Source organism: Tamandua tetradactyla, assembly GCF_023851605.1.
Source record: "Tamandua tetradactyla isolate mTamTet1 chromosome 25 unlocalized genomic scaffold, mTamTet1.pri SUPER_25_unloc_2, whole genome shotgun sequence".
In the NCBI taxonomy this organism is placed as follows: domain Eukaryota; kingdom Metazoa; phylum Chordata; class Mammalia; order Pilosa; family Myrmecophagidae; genus Tamandua; species Tamandua tetradactyla.
Window position 1 is genome coordinate 9478 of NW_027518257.1, and position 19952 is coordinate 29429.

The following is a 19952-nucleotide window of genomic DNA, read 5'->3' on the forward strand; positions in this document are numbered from 1 at the left end:
ATCTTGAAAGCAGCAAGAGAAAAACAATCCATCACATACAAGGGAAACCCAATAAGACTATGTGTAGATTTCTCAGCAGAAACCATGGAAGCTAGAAGACAGTGGGATGATATATTTAAAATACTAAAAGAGAAAAACTGCCAACCAAGACTCCTATATCCAGCAAAATTATCCTTCAAAAATGAGGGAGAAATTAAAACATTCTCAGACAAAGTCACTGAAAGAATTCGTGACCAAGAGACCAGCTCTGCAAGAAATACTAAAGGGAGCACTAGAGTCAGATACAAAAAGACAGAAGAGAGAGATATGGAAAAGAGTGTAGAAAGAAGGAAAATCAGATATGATATATATAATACAAAAGGCAAAATGTTAGAGGAAAATATTATCCAAACAGTAATAACACTAAATGTCAATGGACTGAATTCCCCAATCAAAAGACATAGATTGGCAGAATGGATTAAAAAACAGGATCCTTCTATATGCTGTCTACAGGAAACACATCTTAGACCCAAAGATAAACATAGGTTGAAAGTGAGAGGTTGGGAAAAGATATTTCATGCAAATAACAACCAGAAAAGAGCAGGAGTGGCTATACTAATATCCAACAAATTAGACTTCAAATGTAAAGCAGTTAAAAGAGACAAAGAAGGACACTATATACTAATAAAAGGAACAATTAAACAAGAAGACATAACAATCATAAATATTTACGCACCGAACCAGAATGCCCCAAAATACGTGAGGAATACACTGCAAACACTGAAAAGGGAAATAGACTCATATACTATAATAGTTGGAGACTTCAACTCACCACTCTCATCAAGGGACAGAACATCTAGACAGAAGATCAACAAAGAAATAGAGAATCTGAATATTACTATAAATGAACTAGACTTAATAGACATTTATAGGACATTACATCCCACAACAGCAGGATACATCTTTTTCTCAAGTGCTCATGGATCATTCTCAAAAATAGACCATATGCTGGGTCACAAAGCAAGTCTTAACAAATTTAAAAAGATTGAAATCTTACACAACACTTTCTCGGACCATAAAGGAATGATATTGGAAATCAATAATAGGCAGAGTGCCAGAAAATTCACAAATACGTGGAGGCTCAACAACACACTCCTAAACAACGAGTGGGTCAAAGAAGAAATTGCTAGAGAAATTAGCAAATACCTAGAGGCGAATGAAAATGAAAACACAACATATCAAAACTTATGGGACGCAGCAAAGGCAGTGCTAAGAGGGAAATTTATTGCTCTAAATGCCTATATCAGAAAAGAAGAAAAGGCAAAAATTCAGGAATTAACTATCCATTTGGAAGAACTGGAGAAAGAACAGCAAGCTAACCCCAAAGCAAGCAAAAGGAAAGAAATAACAAAGATTAGAGCACAAATAAATGAAATTGAAAACATGAAAACAATAGAGAAAATCAATAAGGCCAGAAGTTGGTTCTATGAGAAAATCAATAAGATTGATGGGCCCTTAGCAAGATTGACAAAAAGAAGAAGAGAGAGGATGCAAATAAATAAGATCAGAAATGGAAGAGGAGACATAACTACTGACCTCACAGAAATAAAGGAGGTAATAACAGGATACTATGAACAACTTTATGCTAATAAATACAACAATTTAGAGGAAATGGACGGGTTCCTGGAAAGACATGAACAACCAACTTTGACTCAAGAAGAGATAGATGATCTCAACAAACCAATCACAAGTAAAGAAATCGAAGCAGTCATTCAAAAGCTTCCTAAAAAGAAAAGTCCAGGACCAGACGGCTTCACATGTGAATTCTATCAAACATTCCAGAAAGAATTAGTACCAACTCTCCTCAAACTCTTCAAAAAAATCGAATTGGAGGGAAAACTACCTAACTCATTCTATGAAGCCAACATTACCCTCATACCAAAACCAGTCAAAGATATTACAAGAAAAGAAAACTACAGGCCGATATCTCTAATGAATATTGATGCAAAAATCCTCAATAAAATTCTAGCAAATCGTATCCAACAACACATTAAAAGAATTATTCATCATGACCAAGTAGGATTCATCCCAGGTATGCAAGGATGGTTCAACATAAGAAAATCAATTAATGTAATACACCATATCAACAAATCAAAGCAGAAAAATCACATGATCATCTCAATTGATGCAGAGAAGGCATTTGACAAGATTCAACATCCTTTCCTGTTGAAAACACTTCAAAGGATAGGAATACAAGGGAACTTCCTTAAAATGATAGAGGGAATATATGAAAAACCCACAGCTAATATCATCCTTAATGGGGAAAAATTGAAAACGTTCCCCCTAAGATCAGGAACAAGACAAGGATGTCCACTATCACCACTATTATTCAACATTGTGTTGGAGGTTCTAGCCAGAGCAATTAGACAAGAAAAAGAAATACAAGGCATCAAAATTGGAAAGGAAGAAGTAAAACTATCACTGTTTGCAGACGATATGATACTATACGTCAATAACCCATAAAAATCCACAACAAAACTACTAGAGCTAATAAATGAGTACAGCAAAGTAGCAGGTTACAAGACCAACATTCAAAAATCTGTAGCATTTCTATACACTAGCAATGAACAAGCGGAGGGGGAAATCAAGAAACGAATCCCATTTACAATTGCAACTAAAAGAATAAAATACCTAGGAATAAATTTAACTAAAGAGACAAAAGACCTAAACAAAGAAAACTACAAAAAACTGCTAAAAGAAATCACAGAAGACCTAAACAGATGGAAGGGCATACCGTGTTCATGGATTGGAAGACTAAATATAGTTAAGATGTCAATCCTACCTAAATTGATTTACAGATTCAATGCAATACCAATCAAAATCCCAACAACTTATTTTTCAGAAATAGGAAAACCAATAAGCAAATTTATCTGGAAGGGCAGGGTGCCCCGAATTGCTAAAAACATCTTGAGGAAAAAAAACGAAGCTGGAGGTCTTGCACTGCCAGACTTTAAGGCATATTATGAAGCCACAGTGGTCAAAACAGCATGGTATTGGCATAAAGATAGATATATCGACCAATGGAATCGAATAGAGTGCTCAGATATAGACCCTCTCATCTATGGTCATTTGATCTTTGATAAGGGAGTCAAGCCAACTCACCTGGGACAGAACAGTCTCTTCAATAAATGGTGCCTAGAGAACTGGATATCCATATGCAAAAGAATGAAAGAAGACCCATCTCTCACACCCTATACAAAAGTTAACTCAAAATGGATCAAAGATCTAAACATTAGGTCTAAGACCATAGAACAGTTAGAGGAAAATGTAGGGAGATATCTTATGAATCTTACAATTGGAGGCGGTTTTATGGACCTTACACCTAAAGCAAGAGCACTGAAGAAGGAAATAAATAAATGGGAATTCCTCAAAATTAAACACTTTTGTGCATCAAAGAACTTCATCAAGAAAGTAGCAAGACAGCCTACACAATGGGAATCAATATTTGGAAACGACATATCAGATAAAGGTCTAGTATCCAGAATTTATAATGAGATTGTTCAACTCAACAACAAAAAGATAGCCAACCCAATTACAAAATGGGAAAAAGACTTGAATAGACACCTCTCAGAGGAGGAAATACAAATGGCCAAAAGACACATGAAGAGATGCTCAATGTCCCTGGCCATTAGAGAAATGCAAATCAAAACCACAATGAGATATCATCTCACACCCACCAGAATGGCCATTATCAACAAAACAGAAAATGACAAGTGCTGGAGAGGATGCGGAGAAAGAGGCACACTTATCCACTGTTGGTGGGAATGTCAAATGGTGCAACCACTGTGGAAAGCAGTTTGGCGGTTCCTCAAAAAGCTGAATATAGAATTGCCATACGATCCAGCAATACCATTGCTGGGAATCTACTCAAAGGAATTAAGGGCAAAAACTCAAACAGACATTTGCACACCAATGTTTATAGCAGCGTTATTTACAATTGCAAAGAGATGGAAACAGCCAAAATGTCCATCAACAGACGAGTGGCTAAACAAACTGTGGTATATACGTACGATGGAATATTATGCAGCGTTAAGACAGGATAAACTTATGAAGCATGTAATAACATGGATGGACCTAGAAAACATTATGCTGAGTGAGTCTAGCCAAAAGCTAAAAGACAAATACTGTATGGTCCCAATGATGTGAATCGACACTCGAGAATAAACTTGGAATATGTCATTGGTAACAGAGTTCAGCAGGAGTTAGAAACAGGGTAAGATAATGGGTAATCGGAGCTGATGGAATACAGATGGTGCAATAGGACTAGATACAAAAACTCAAAAATGGACAGTACAATAATACCTAATTGTAAAGTAATCATGTTAAAATACTGAACGAAGCTGCATCCGAGCTATAGGTTTTTGTTTTGTTTTGTTTTGTTTGTTTTGTTCTTATTATTATTACTTTTATTTTTTTTCTCTATATTAACATTCTATATCTTTTTCTGTTATAATGCTAGTTCTTCTAAACCGATGCAAATGTACTAAGAAACGATGATCATGCATCTATGTGATGATGTTAAGAATTACTGATTGCATATGTAGAACGGTATGACGTCTAAAAAAAAAAATGATCAGCACAATACTGCCTAATTGTAATGTAATTATCTTGGAACGCTGAATGAAGCTGCATCTGATCTATAGTTTTTTTTTGTTTGTTTGTTTTCTCATATATTTTTGTACTTTTTATTTTTATTTGTGTTTTCTCTCTGTGTTATCACTTTATTTCTTTTTCTGTTGTAGTGCTATTTCTTTCTCTAAATCGATGCATATGTACTGAGAAATGATGACCATACACCTATGTGATGATATTAAGAATTACTGATTGCATATGTAGAATGGATTGATTTCTATTGTTGTGTTAGTTAATTTTTTTAATTAATAAAAAAAAGTGCATGAGTAAAGGATAGGTAAGAGTGTATATATAACTCTAAGCCAAAAACTAATCTTAAATTTAAATTACAATTAATAATTAGACAACAGTGGGGGGGCAGGGCAGGGAATCATTTGAACATTTCATACACTCTTAGGCTTACTTGCTACAGATGAAAATATTGTGATAAAAACAATTTGTTGATGTACATAAATGGCAGGGATTTTATTTACCTCTTGACATGTACATTTGTCACCCATAAGACACAGCAGGCTATGGTAAAACAATTCAAAACAATGTGCTCACATGGTGATTATAAAAGCTTTTATTGATGAGGTAGTGTTCTACAGAAGGAAAATCCTGGAACCCATTGATATGGGGTTTAAATACTCAAGTATCCTAAGAGTACTTTACTCTCTCCTATGGGCAAAGTTTAATTCAATCATTTAGAACTATACTAGTTACAGTCTAATATGGTAGCCACTAATCACACATGGCTACTATTTAAATTGATTAAAATTAAATAAAATTAAAAATTCAATTCCTCAGTTGCACTTAGCCACATTTCAAGTGCCTGATAGCCACCTGTGACACATGGCTACCAGATTGAATGGTAAAGATCTCAAGAATGCTTCCATCCAGACACGAAGTTCTATCAAACAGAGCTCATCAAGAATAATAATCAGAAATTCTTCAGTTAAAAATGTTAAGATTTTCATACTTACCTTTACTTTGTCCTTATTCCCCAACATAATGTTGCTTGGCATCATATCTCTATGAACAATCCTCTTTTCCTCGTGTAGATACCAAAGAGCTAAGCACAGCTTGAAACAGAAAATTAAAAAATGAATTTTATTTCCCCATACATGCATAAGCAATGGTGACTATTACACATGTCTCTAACAAATCATCTCGGGAGTTTACTGTTTTATAAAAAAAATTAATGAAGATTTTTTTAAAAGCATACTCTTGTATAAATATTTTCCATGGTCTCTCTTCAGCAAAATGGTGTTGTTTTTCCTTCAAAGAACTGAAATGCTTTCCAAGAGGGGCCCCCTCTATAAGCTCCATAACTATATATAACCTGTCATCTATATAAAAGAACACAAAAGGGTAACAGAAACTCAAATTTAATACAGACATCTTGAAAAAACAAATTATAATCCAAGTCTCCCAAAGGGAGACACAGCACATAAGGAATTCAAGGTGTGCAACACTATGGAGCCGCTCAGGCTTGGAGGGTATGGAGTAAAGGGGCCTTAGGGCAACTGAAATGCAGGGACAATTGCTTCTAGCTAGAGTAACCTCTTAGCAAAAATTTACTCTGGGAAATAAAGTACCATTTTCTCGGTACACCAGGATGTAGAATGGTTGGAAGGTTGCAAAGAGAATAAGCAAGTAATCCCAAGTCATGGAAGATTCCCGAAATAACATTAACCCACCTTTCCTCTCAGAAGTCAAAAATTTATCCTTATATCATGTTAAGTGTCCATAAATTGCATTTTGAACTGCATTGTTTTGGAGTCTCTAGAATACTGTACAGAATTGTTTATTGGAATTATGCAACAGTACTACAATGACAAGTGAAGACCTCACCCCACCCCATGATAGAAACTTGTTATGCCCCTCAAGAGCAGAGGCAGCTTTCACCTGGTTAATTTTATGGATACAGGTAATCTCATAACTGATTGTGTTTGTCTATTTGCCTCAAATGCCAGAAGACAAAGAAGTAGATTTTACTTCCTCCTTTGAAACCAATACCTAACTATTAACAATGGTATGTGACATGCATTCTCTCTGATTTTTTGGATGTAGATAAAATATGCATGTTATTAACTAAAATACGATGGCAGACTGCATTGAGCATTGCCAGAAGGAACCCCTTCCTAAGAAAGGATCTTCCAAAAGACAAAAACAATTGACTTGCCGGGGCTTTCCAAGAAAATGGAACAATGGAACACACCCTGCAGTACTGCTGATAAGCAAGGCCTGGTGATAAGCCAGTTTTGGTCTAAGAGAGATGGTTTACCCTATTGGACATATCATACTAACCATTCTGTTCCCCATTCTGTAAGACCCCCTATGTAAAATGGAAATTTAACATCAGCTAATCAGAATATTTCCTTGCTTGCCTCTGCTTTTGCCTTATATGAGCTTCCCATTTTCCACTCCCTCAGTGGCACTCCCTTCTACTTTCTGAATGGGATGCTCCTGATTCATGAATCACTCAATAAAGCTATGAGATCCTAAAGTAACGAAAATTTTTTCTTTTAACAATATGTATTTACACACACAATATTTTAAAAAATGTAATCATGCTATACTTGATCAGAAATTTATACTTTTTTCATTCAACAGCCTTTTATGTCAGTGCACACTGATCCATGCCATTCTCTGTTGGTTGTGCAATATTGATCTCTTTCTGATGGGATATGCACTAAGAGAAGGGTAATTATTCTACTACCAAGAGCAAACGGCCAAATGGGCAGGATTTACTCCCGGAGAGTTTTAGCATTAAATCTGATCAACTCCCCTGGGGTAAGGAAAATGGATCAAATCACCTAACAAAGACCAAAGAACACAAAAGTTTTTCTTGAATGGCAATAACATTTATGAGGAGGAAAGAGGAAGCCCCAATTATTGCTTCATATTTCTTTAAATCATTCATCAAATATATTTTGTTTTGAAATTTCATACGTGACACAGGTCATTAAGGTTTATAAAGATGTATGTTATTGAAATTTGTTGGTTTTAAACAAGTAATCAAGTTTGGCTTTATCTCAGCATTTTTTACTCAGTCCCTGCTGAGAAAGAGCCTGCCTTACCTGCCTGAAGAATCATTCAAGACACCGGCGCCATCTTGTGGCATTTATATGAACTTCAGTTAAAATAAATCTCATCCAATTTATTTGGGGCATGGAAAACGTAATCTGATTCAACAGAATAACTTTTTTAAAAAAAAGAAACCACCTTCCTTTAGTTTTGTTTTCTCTTGATTCTTATTTTTAATAAAAATAACTTTAATAACTATTTTGGTTTTTATTCATTTAGTGTCTTTCATATGGGGATCTCAGTATTTTGTGACTATTTGCAGGCCATTGATTAAATCATTGTTTCACTGTTCAAAGAAATGAGGCATAAGATAATCCAAATATTTTTTAAAGAAGTTAAAATAGTTGATTAAGCTTTTTAGTAACACTCTAATATAAAAACATATTGAGTAACTAAGATACTTCTCCTAAATAGGAAATATCAATGAAAATTCACTTACTTTCCAGAAATGTTTTGTAGTAGCATACAACATTGGGATGATAAAGCTACAAGAAAAAAGAAATAAACATTACACTATTTAAAAATACCAAAACATTATTTAACAGACTATTTATTTAGTAGGACTTCATATTTGAAAAAAAAGCTTGTAAAACAGAATTTCAAGATACTACCTAATTGAGATTTTTCAGAATTTTTTCTTACTTATAAAAGCGTTGTGAAAATAGCAATCTCCTAAATAGCCTTATCAAACAGAATTGAAAACTGTTTCATCACCTAATTTAACTGAAACAGAGAACTGTAGAACTAGAAAGAACCTTAGAATTTATTTAACACTCTATATTCTAATGCCACAGATTGTATAGAGAAGAAAACTAAAATAAAGTAATTTACATTGATTTCATATATTCTTTGTTTTTAATCCCCCCATACACCTATATATTCATATACACCGATTTGTGTCTATTTACCCAAACTTCCTGGGTTCTCCAAAATTGTTAGTATGAAACTGAAATAATCTGAATTAACTCAGTTTAAATCATAATAATAGTTTACTTGAAGGATGTGGTTAGAAAATTCTACTTTTTTTAAAGAAATCGTCATATTCTACAAGAGCATTAAAATTTTTACAGTTATTTCTAGTTTGATTTTCTAGGAAAATTTAAATTTATTTTATTTCAGACAATTACCATTACACCTATAAATGGCTTATCCCTCTTATTTTTATTTCCTGGTGACCTTTTGTGGGGGACACTTCTAGCTGTTTACCAAAACCTACTCTCCCACTGCTCTACCACAATGGAGCTGAAGCTGGACAAGTCTTCCCTGCTAAAGATTACATTTACCAGCCTCTCTTATAGCCAGGAGTGGGCCTATCACTCAGTTCTCACCAACAGAATGTGAGTGGAAGCCAAATGTAGTCCTGTGTCTAAGTCCTAAGTATTAGATGCTCTTCCTCTTCCCCCACCTTGGATGTGAATGTGCTTCTGGGAATTTCAGTTGTGCAGTGAAGATAATTGCTTTAGAAGATGGCAGAGGAAGAAGAGAAAAAGAACCTGCATCTCTGAATGGGTGTGTGAAGCAAAGTCTACCTAAATGGTCTACTCACTTTGGGACTGTTACATGAGAGAGACAACTTCCATTTTCCTTATCCTAGTATACTGTGATCCCTCTTCCTTAAGCTGTATGCTTGCTTCCTTAGCTTGTAGGTTGTATGGCAGGGGTCACATTTCATTCTTTTTCCATATGAGTATTCCATTATTGCAGCACCATTTGTTGAATTTTTGCTTGCTTTTGTTGGTTTCTTGGTTTGTTTATTTTTGGGGGAAGTGCATGGGCTGGAAATTGAACCTGGGTCTCCCTCATGGCAAGTGAGAATTCTACCACTGATTTATCCTCACACCCCTAAGCCACTATCTTTTGAAGCCTCTGTTACAGCAGCATACTCTCAAATTTAACAAATAAGCTCTCATTCTTATCCCATTCCTGGTGCTTGTCTCTGCCATTACCTTGTCCAATATCATTATCCTTTCCTTTGGTTCAATCCTTTACTGAGGCAGCAGATGTTCAATTGTGAGTTACCTCAAAGTCCAAGTACATGCCACTTATACATGGCCCCACCCTAATACACTTTCCTTATGAAATGTGCTAAAACAAACAGCCTACTTCATCAACTAGCAAGTGCCTAGTATATTTTAAACAATATGGGACCAGGTAGGAAATCAGAGCCATATTTTGGACCTAGCTCATTGGTCAGATTTTGGTCCAAATGAAGATACTCATTCAGCTTAAGTCAAAAGCCACATTTTGCCCTTGTGCTATAATAAAACAGTTCACTGTTGAAGGCTAAGTTATCCTAAATATGAGAAAATAATAACTTATTTTTAAATATAATCTATTAATACATAAAGGTTAACCATAAAATAAGTTATTAATGTTAATGTTCTAACATAGGAGTAGAAAAATTTTTAATTGGAGTAGAACTGCAGATTTAAATGAATAGAGAGCATCATATTTAAGGTATTCTTTTCTTCCAGCACAAGTGCTGTGCAAATTCGACTAGCAGAGAATAAAGAGCCATGAAGCTGATAGCTCTCCACAGGACTTATAAATGAACAGTATTTGTAACAAATGGAAAGATAAAAAAGGCTAAAAAAGAAATCAATGTGTTCTTGGATCATAAAAAAACGTCTTGGGCAGGCCACGATTGGGGCAGGTGACAGTGGCTCAGCAGGCAGAGTTTTTGCCTGCCATGCCAGGGACCCAGGTTCAATTCCCAGTGCCTGCCCTTTAAAAAAAAAAGAAGGCCCATTTCTCCTCTGACCCATTTATTCTTTCTCCCCAAACAAACATCCATAATAATAGTAATTGAGTCATGGCATTATGGCAGAATATTCTGCTCATGCCTCTTCACTCAACCAATAGATAATAACCCATCTTGAAAATCCATAATGAGCCATATTTGAGTTAACAGCTTAGTTCCACTTGACAGAAGTTAAGGAACTCCTAGTCATATTCTTATGCATGTTCTACAATGTAATGAGAATCGATATGCTGTCAATGAAAAGAGAAAGATATCTCATATATGACCCTTTGTGCTGAAAATCCAGTCACTTTGTACCCATGGCCCTGATATAAACTCCAGAATGCATTTTTATGATCATCAAACCTTAGGAGAAAAGCTGGCTAAAAAAGAATCACTTCAATGCCTTGTTTAAAAAGGATCCAGTAACCAAAAAAGCATGGACAAAGGCAGCACAAAAAGCTCTACTTTTTTTTGATGACATTTATTTAAGGAAAACATCATAAATAAAAAAACATTTACCTGCTCTTTAATTATCATTAATTCAGAGACAATATTCTTTACACTGCTGTCTCAATCTTTTTTATCCTTCCCAAATGCTGGATTATGTAGATTGACTTCTTTCATTGCTAAAAGATTTTGACCACTTTGTTTTCTAACCTAGGATAAGGAAGATACAGAAGAAAAAAAAGGAGGAAAAATAAGAATGGAGCAAGGATAGAAAGGGGAAGAAAGAGATGAATTGTCACATGATTAAGCAAATCTTCTAAAGAAGTAACAGAACTTTAAATTGTAGATATATTTATACTAAGCTTAGCTCAAAAGGTTGGAGTCTCCTGGATCAGTCTGCCATATTTAAAAGGATTTTATTAGGCAAATACAGAAACCCTGGTATAAATTTAGAGAATGCGGCATGCATTGAGATAAGCCATTCTTACCATCTTTAGTGAGAAGTTAATGAAAACTTTTGTCTTCAAAAGGTCAGTAGCCAATTTCTAGAACTGAGAGCTAAGACATTATCAGCATAGCTAGCTGATGGACAAAATAATCATTCAAACTTTTATATCTGTTTGCTCATTATTTTCAATGAGTAGGGCTCAATCCAGTTGAGTGGGGTTGTGAAAGTGCAATGTCCAGTTTGTTTAGGAATTGTCTCCTGAAGAGGAAAGTCATCTTGTACACACAGCCAAAAGCTCCAATTCCAAGATGGTCCAAAATCACATAGTTGTCTATATATTTTGAAGGAGGATCATTTTGATTAATGCTTTCAGTATTTTCAGAGATTTGCTTCAGTTCATCCTCCTAAACAAAACATACAAAGGATATGGGTTGCCACATAAATTCCATCCAGGACATGTCAGCCTGCCAAAATACTTAAAATGGACCTTACCACTAATAAATTTAGCTTTGACACCAGGTCTTCGTAAGCACTGATATTTCAAACACAATGTCCTATATCAATGAAGATCTCAAACAGGTCGGTGGGGAAAAGTCTACACAAAAAATACATACACCATACATTAAAAGTAGGAATTGGAAACTGATGGCTGTTACTCCCTCTTTGGATCTAGATCAGTGACAGATTAATTCTATGAAACAAACATGACTTTGTTAGGTTGTCAACAAAATGGGGGCAATAATACCAACCTATCTGACAAAAATACACTATAATTACAGTTTTAGAGGGATAAGGAAAACTCATGGGGAGATTTATGCTTCATTTCCAAGGCAATGGTTTCAAGGGCTTATTAAAATGGTTTAAGTCCACTAAAATGGATGGTTTAGGGCCCTGAAATGAAAGGTTATAATGAACAATTTTACTTCATTTTTCTTCCCCTAATTCAAGCATTGTATAGAAATGAAGCAATAACAAAAAAATGCTCCTGAACAAAAGATGCTGTATTAACTCAAGGCTTTATTTTGAGTCTGCTTTACCAATAAAATTCTAGTAAGAAATTGGGCCTATGATTTTGGCTAACCCACACTGTTAAAGAGCATGCAGACTAACACACAGAGGTAACTAGTGTTTGCCTCCAAAATGGTGATTTTTTTTCCATCACACCCACCAGCATGGCTTCCTGGCCCACAAACATCCAGCCTTGTCCTCTTCAAGTGAGCTCCTACCCTATTAAAAGATATCCAAGAAAAGTATTATTTTTTCTGTTGATTAAAGGGAAATAATTAGAACAACTTTGAATTTTCTGGATGGACAAAAATAGGCACATATTTTGATACCATCCATTTAAAATACTAATGTTAAAAAAAAGAAAAAAACTAAATTCCGTGCCAGACACATGTAATTAAGAGGCGTTATACTGATATAGTGATTTCTGCCCTTTCCTCACCATTTTCAGTTGTAAGATACATTAAGTTAGCTCAGTCATAACTGTAGACTCTTTGAAATCTGAAGGCACATATTTTGCATTTTGCAACATTCTTCTTTTACTGTTTGCATCTAAATCAGACATGTGAATATAGTTGAATCTAATGGTTTACAGTCACTTAAATTTCCCTAAGTCTGTACCTTTTAAAGAGTTCTCGTTTCTTTCCATACTGAAGAGAAACCTCAAAGCTCTGAAAGAATAACACTAGAAAGCAAAAAAAGGTACCTGATTCTTACATGGTAGAACTCAACAAATTAAAACAATCTCAGGGTAGAATTATTATGAAATAAATATTAAGAGGCCTTTTGGCAAGTGGCTGGAAAATGTTGGCACTAAAGATTAAAACTGAAAACCAAACCATCAGTATCTGCAGTAGTTCTTATATTTAAAAAGTGTTTATGTTGCAAAACACTAGGGACCTTGGCCTTGTTTCACTCAGTACTTAAATTAATTCCTTTCTAGAATGCACAAAATGAGAACAGAGACAAGAAACAAAATTCCTGTTCTGAGAAAAACAAATGCCCAGAGATTTCCAGAAGCTCAATGGTTTCTAGCCTGCTCTGCATGCCTCAAATTTATATGGTTTCTGTGAGAAAATAAACACTAAAAATGGTGACATTTAAAAATAGCCACAGGCACACTGGACTCAAACTTGATAAATTGGTCTCTTGAGTAAAGAGTTTTAAGCATTCCCCAAATATAACAACCTACAATAACTCCCTAGAACACTCAGAAAGGGTCCTGTGATACTATAACTAAGAAAAATAAACATTATTTTACAGTGCCAAGGTAAAAAGAGAGCTAGAGCCTGTAGTTGTACAAAGAATTGCCAATGGAATGACTGGGTTCATTCAGATGAATTTGAATCCAGGATTATTTCATAAAATTAATGATCTGAGTACATAAGGATCACAAATAAAATTGCCCAGAAAGGTTACACAGAAAACAAAATTATGTGAAGGAGTCTGGTGAGAAAACATGAGAAAGGGAGAGTGTACATGCACTTCAAAATCTATCCTAATTTGAATTTATAAACACTCTACTACCTTAAAAAATGTAACTGTAGGCTGAATTTGACTTCATCTGTTTCAGCACAGTGTCATGCATTGGTGGTGTACTAAAGAAACCAAGACACACCCTGTATGTTCACATTGGTAGCTCTCAAAAAAAAACTCTGCCTGCCAGCACACAAGATGACACCAAAATTTTCTGCAAGGGTATGGAGAGATGAGTAAAAAATTAAATAAATAAATAAATAAATAAGGATAAAAAATAAACAAATAATAGAGGGAATAAAGAGTAAAAAATGGGTAGATTAAAATACTGTTGGTCAATGAGAAGGAGGGGTAAGCAGTATAGGATGCATAAGGTTTTCTTTTTTTTCTTTCTATTTCTTTTTTTGGAATAATGCTAAAAATGATCATGGTGAAGAATACACAACTATGTGATGACGTTGTGAGCCACTGATTTCATAATATGATTGGACCATATGTGTGTGGAGATTTTGCAATAAAAATATTAAAGAAAAAAGTTTCTGCAAGTTTTAATCATTATTCCAAGTGATAGTGCCTAAATCAGATTACAGGTGATCTGATTAGATTATTCTCTTTTCCAAATGACTCCCACAAAAAAGGTGAAATGCAGTACTGCCAAGGCATACCTTAAATTTAATTTTTGTCCTTCCTGCCTCATTGGGAGCACTGGGTCTCTGATATGCTCTCCTCAGAAAAACCTGTAGGACCCTGCATGATGTGTCACAATCTTTCCTTTGAGTTTTCCTTGCTAGGGGGCACTCCTTCCCTCAGCCACATACCCCAGCCCAGCTTTTCCTAAAAAGCTCTACATTCTTGGGCTTCCATACTTTCCTGATGTTGTTCCCTCTGCAGGGAATGACCTTTCCCTGCCCTGTAGCAGATGTCACTGATATTCCACCCATACTCCTTTATCCACATGGCAAGCCATTCTCATCTGTCAAGATTCATTTTACAGGCCTGCTTGTTAAAGAAATGTTAGTGGCTGTGGTTCATGCTTAAAGACAGCTTATTATTTTCTTCAACATTTTTCTGATACACAGAAACTTATGTTTAAAAAAATAGAAATGATTTATAAACAAAATAAATAAATAAAATCACCTAAATCCCTACACATAAATAAAGGAAGTTAAGCCTTTTATATTGTTTCCATGTATTTCCATGTCAGCTGAACCGCCCTCAGCAGATATTTTTATCCCACAGTCAATAGAGAACAGCATTAAACTGAAAATTCTTCAAATCATCAGTTATATTATCAGAATTTCCTCAGATTTCAGTAACTTGATGAAGAAGAACAATGAATATTTTATTACCTGTAACAGATGTGTTTTTGCTGCATTTTTCTGCTTGCTTGGTAAAATTAATTTTGCTATTGTATATACACCATTTTCCTGGGAGATAAAAGAAGTCAGGTTATCAGTGGCCAGTGACATTAACATAGAAATACAAAAGCATAAAGAAGCAAGTAAACAGTATCACAAATTAGTATTAAAGAAGAAATGTTAGTATAAATAGTAAATTATTATGGTACAATACTAAAAATATCAACATAATACATTTAAATATGGAAGACTGCAATCACAAACTTAAAATTTCAACTTTCTTTAGAGCAGAGATTAAAATAATAAAGTATGAAAATTTAAAGTGGCCTAAATACTTTTAGGAGTGGGAGATAAAAAGGAGAGTGGACAACAAGACTTCCAGGAAGATGACAGAGCAGAATGGATTAAGTTCAGTCCTGCTCTGTTGGCCAAGATAGAGGATGGGAAGAGAATACACAGGACTGTGGTCCCGGGTTGTGAGTAAACAAAAAAGCCTCAAGGGGGTTTGGGGGAGGTGAGAAATGGGGGGATTAGGACGGGGAGAGTGGGGTGGGTCGATCAACCGTGATCCCCACCACGGTAGGATGCAGCGTGAGGGGAAGTGTGAATCAAAGGGAACTGGTCATCCCCCTGCTCCAGCCTGCTCCAGCTGATGACTGAGGAAAACTCCCTGAGCAACTCAGCAGCTGACAGCATCCACAGGGAGTCCAGAAGCAGATTTGATTATCCACTGTAGTAGGCCGGACTGCTGGGCACTGGGAGCAATTACCTGACTGAGTGCCGGTAACAGCTGGTCCCACAGGTGCAATGTCTGGCAGACCCACCAGGTGCTGGGTGCTGCAAGTTGGCTGATACCTTGAGCACTGATCAGCTCCCCACCCCATGGGCCAGGGCCAGCTGTCCCACCACTGCGGTCCAGGAGCAGCCCCTTCCATGAATGCCCATCTTCCAGCAGCCGCTGTAGTCTGGGAGGGGCAAGCCTGAGGAGGAGAAGCTTAGGTACACCACCTGCTGCTGAGAAGTGGTGAGTGCAAGCAGGCTAACTCTTATTGCTTGGGTTCTTATTTTTTTCCAGGCATTATTTTTTCTTTTTCCCTTGCTTTTTTAAAATAAATTTTTTTACTATATAAATATTTCTGTCAGAAGAATTGTTACTTTGTTTATCTTTATTTTATATATTTACATTTTGTTGATTATTACTTTTTATTTCATATATATACGTTTTTATTATTCCATTTTTTATTTTTTTCTTAAATTTTCTTTCCCTTGGTGGGCACCAGCCTGAGGTCATTCCCAATACATCTTGGGGTGTCTTCTTCTGACTTTGGGGCCTACAACTGTTGAGATGTGTTTTGTTGTTATTTTTGTTTCATATTTTTACTATATTCATATTTTGTTTTATTTTCATCTCTCTTGGGTGCATGGGTTGGAAATTGAGCTTGGGTCTCTGGGCAACCATTTTACCACTGAAGTACCCATACACCTCAGACAAGCTTTTTTTTAATTTTTAAATTAAAAAAATGACAACAAAGAAACACAAGCCCTCCTAACATATGATCATTCCATTTTACATATATAATCAGTAATTCAAAATATCATCACATAGTTGCATATTCATCATCATGATCATTTCTTAGAACATTTACAACAATTCAGAAAAAGAAATAAAAAAACAACAGAAAAAGAAATAAAATGAAAACAGAAGAAAATAAAAAATTATATATACCATACCCCTTACCCTTCTCTTTCATTTATCACTAGCATTTCAAACTAAATTTATTTTAGCATTTGTTCCCCCTATTATTTATTTTTATTCCACATGTTCTACTCATCTGTTGACAAGGTAGATAAAAGGAGCATCAGACTCCAGGTTTTCACAATCACACGTCACATGGTGAAAACTATATTATTATACATTCATCCTCAAGAAACATGGCTACTGGAACACAGCTCTACATTTTCAGGCAGTTTCCTCCAGCCTCTCCATTATATCTTGAATAACAAGGTGATATCTACTTAATGCATAAGAATAACCTCCAGGATAACCTCTCAACTCTGTTTGGAGTCTCTCAGCAATTGACACTGTTTCATTTCACTCTTCCCCCTTTTGATTGAGAAGGCTTTCTCAATCCCTTGATGCTGAGTCTCAGCTCATTCTAGGTTTTTTCTCAATCCCTTGATGCTCATTCTAAGATTTCGGTCCCATGTTGCCAGGAAGGTCCACACTCCTGGGAGTCATGTCCCACATAGACAGGGGGAGGGAGGTGAGTTTGATTGTTGTGTTGACTGGAGAAAGAGGTCATATCTGAGCAACAGAAGAGGCTTTCTTGGGGGTGACTCTTAGGCCTAAATTTTAAGTGGACTTGACCTATCCTTGGTGGGGTTAAGTTTCACATGAACAAACCCCAAGACTGGGCTCAGCCTTTAGCTTTGGTTGTCCACACTACTTGTGAGACTATCAATAATTCAACTTGGTTAGGTTGAATTTTCCCCCATTCTCACCATTCCCTGAAGGGGACTTTGCAAATACTTTTCCACTCAGTGATCAAATCACTCTGGGATTCATCAGAGCATCACTCTCAGACTAGCTTTTACTAGCTTCTCATGTTGAACTGTATCTCCTACATTAGATCTGGGTCTTGGTTTGGTGGGGAATAAGTGACAAACAAAGTGCAAAAGGAAACCTTCAATCCCAAACCTAGTAAATACAAAACTTTAGATGAGTGAAGGAAATCAACCTGCAAATTAACCTTATTAAGATAATCATATGCCCCAAACACAACACAAAACCACAAAGCATGTGAAGACCCAAACAAAAATGGCCTAACCAAACAATCAAATCAAAAGTCCAGAGAGGACACAGAATATGAAACAACTACTCAGGGGTATTTAAAAAGAAATAAAGGATATCAGGAATATAATAGAGAGCATAAAAAAGAATTCAAAAGATTAAATAGAAAAGTGGCAGATATCACAGAAATGAAAGATACAGTAGACCAAGATAGAAATATACTAGAGACACACAATAGCATATTTGAAAAAGCAGAAGGAAGAATAAGTGAGCTAGAGGACAGAACAATTGAACTAGAGTGCACAAAAGAACAAATGGCAAGTGAACAAAAGATCAAATGGCAAGAAAGATAGAAAAAATGGAGCTGGATCTTAGGAAATAAAAGACAACAAAAGGCACACAAATATAAGAGTCACTCATGTTCCAGAAAGAGAAGAGAAGAGTAAAGGGCTGGGAAAGATAGTTGAAGATATAATCAGGGGAAACTTCCCAAACCTTACAAAAGACATAAATATACAAATCATAGAGGTCCAACAAATTCTAAATAGAATAAATCTGAATGGGTCTACCTCAAAACATAGATTAATCAAACTGTCAAATGTTGAAGAGAAACAGAAAGTCCTGAAAGCAGCACGAGAAGTGACCTACTACATACAAAAGAAAATGCATAAGACTGATTTCAGACTACTCAACAGGCTTCACAGAGGTAAGAAGGCAGTGGTTTGATATATTTAAGATCCTGTATGAGAAAGGCTTTCAACCAAGAATTCTTTATCCAGCCAAGTTATCCTTCAAAATTGAGGGAGTGATTAAAATCTTCAAAGACAATGTTTGCGAGAACTAGTCAACAAGAGACCTACCCTACAAGAAATACTAAAGGGAGTCCTATCAGCTGAAAAAAAAAAGACAGGAGAGGAAGGTCTGGAGGAGGGTACAGAACTGAAGAATATCAGTAATGGTAACTTGAAGGATAAAAATAGAAGGAAAAGAATATATAGATCTGACAGATAAAAACTAAAGAATAAGATGACAGATTCAAGAATGCTTTCACAGCAATTATTTTGATGACAGACTAAACTCAACAATTAAAAGATACTGACTGGTAGAATGGATTAAAAATATAATCCATCTATATGCTGTTTATAAGAGTCACATCTTACATTCAAGGACATAATTGGTTGACGGGAAAGGATGAAAAAATATCTTCTATGCAAGCTGTAACCAAAAACAAAGCAGGAATAGCTGTGCTAATATCAGATAAAATAGACTTCAAATGTAAAGATGTCATGAGAGACAAAGAAGGACACCAGATATTAAAAATAAAAAAGGACAGTTCACCAAAAGGAAATAACAATCATAAATGTTTATGTTTCCAATCAAGGAGTTCCAAAGTACATGAGGCAACATAGCAAAACTGTAGGGAGTTATAGATGTTTCAATGGTAATAGTGGAAGAATTGACTCCACTACTCTTCACTACAAATAGAACAACCAGACAGAGGATCAACAAGGAAATAGAGAAACTAAACAATGAGATATATGAATTAGACCTAGTAGACATACATAGATCATTATATCCCAAAACAGCAGGGTATACATTCTTCTCTAGTGCACATGGAACAATCTCCAGGATAGATCATATGCTGAGACACAAACTTGGTTTTTATACATGTAATAAGATTGTAATTATCCAAAGCATTTCCTCTGACCACAACAGAATGAAACTGAAAATTAATAATCACCAAAGAACCAGAGCTTTCACAAATATATGGAGATTAAACCACACACCCTTAAATAATCATTGGGTTAAGGAAGAAATTGATAGAGAAATCTATAAATATCAGGAAACAAATGATTATGAGAATACAACACATCAAAACTCATGGGAAGCAGCAAAGGCAGTGCAGAGAGGGAAATTTATTGCACTAAATGTCTATATTAA

The 19952-nt window shown here is 35.5% G+C and overlaps 1 long non-coding RNA gene across 1 annotated transcript; it reads right to left on the bottom strand.

Moving 5' to 3' along the window:
* Positions 1 to 5028: 5028 nt before the first annotated feature.
* LOC143673039 (uncharacterized) lies at positions 5029 to 11138 on the bottom strand. Its single transcript, XR_013170151.1, has 3 exons — positions 11006 to 11138; positions 8183 to 8228; positions 5029 to 5735 (listed from the first exon to the last, which is right to left on the bottom strand). It is a non-coding gene; the product is annotated as an uncharacterized LOC143673039 (long non-coding RNA).
* Between the last annotated feature and the right edge of the window lie 8814 nt (positions 11139 to 19952).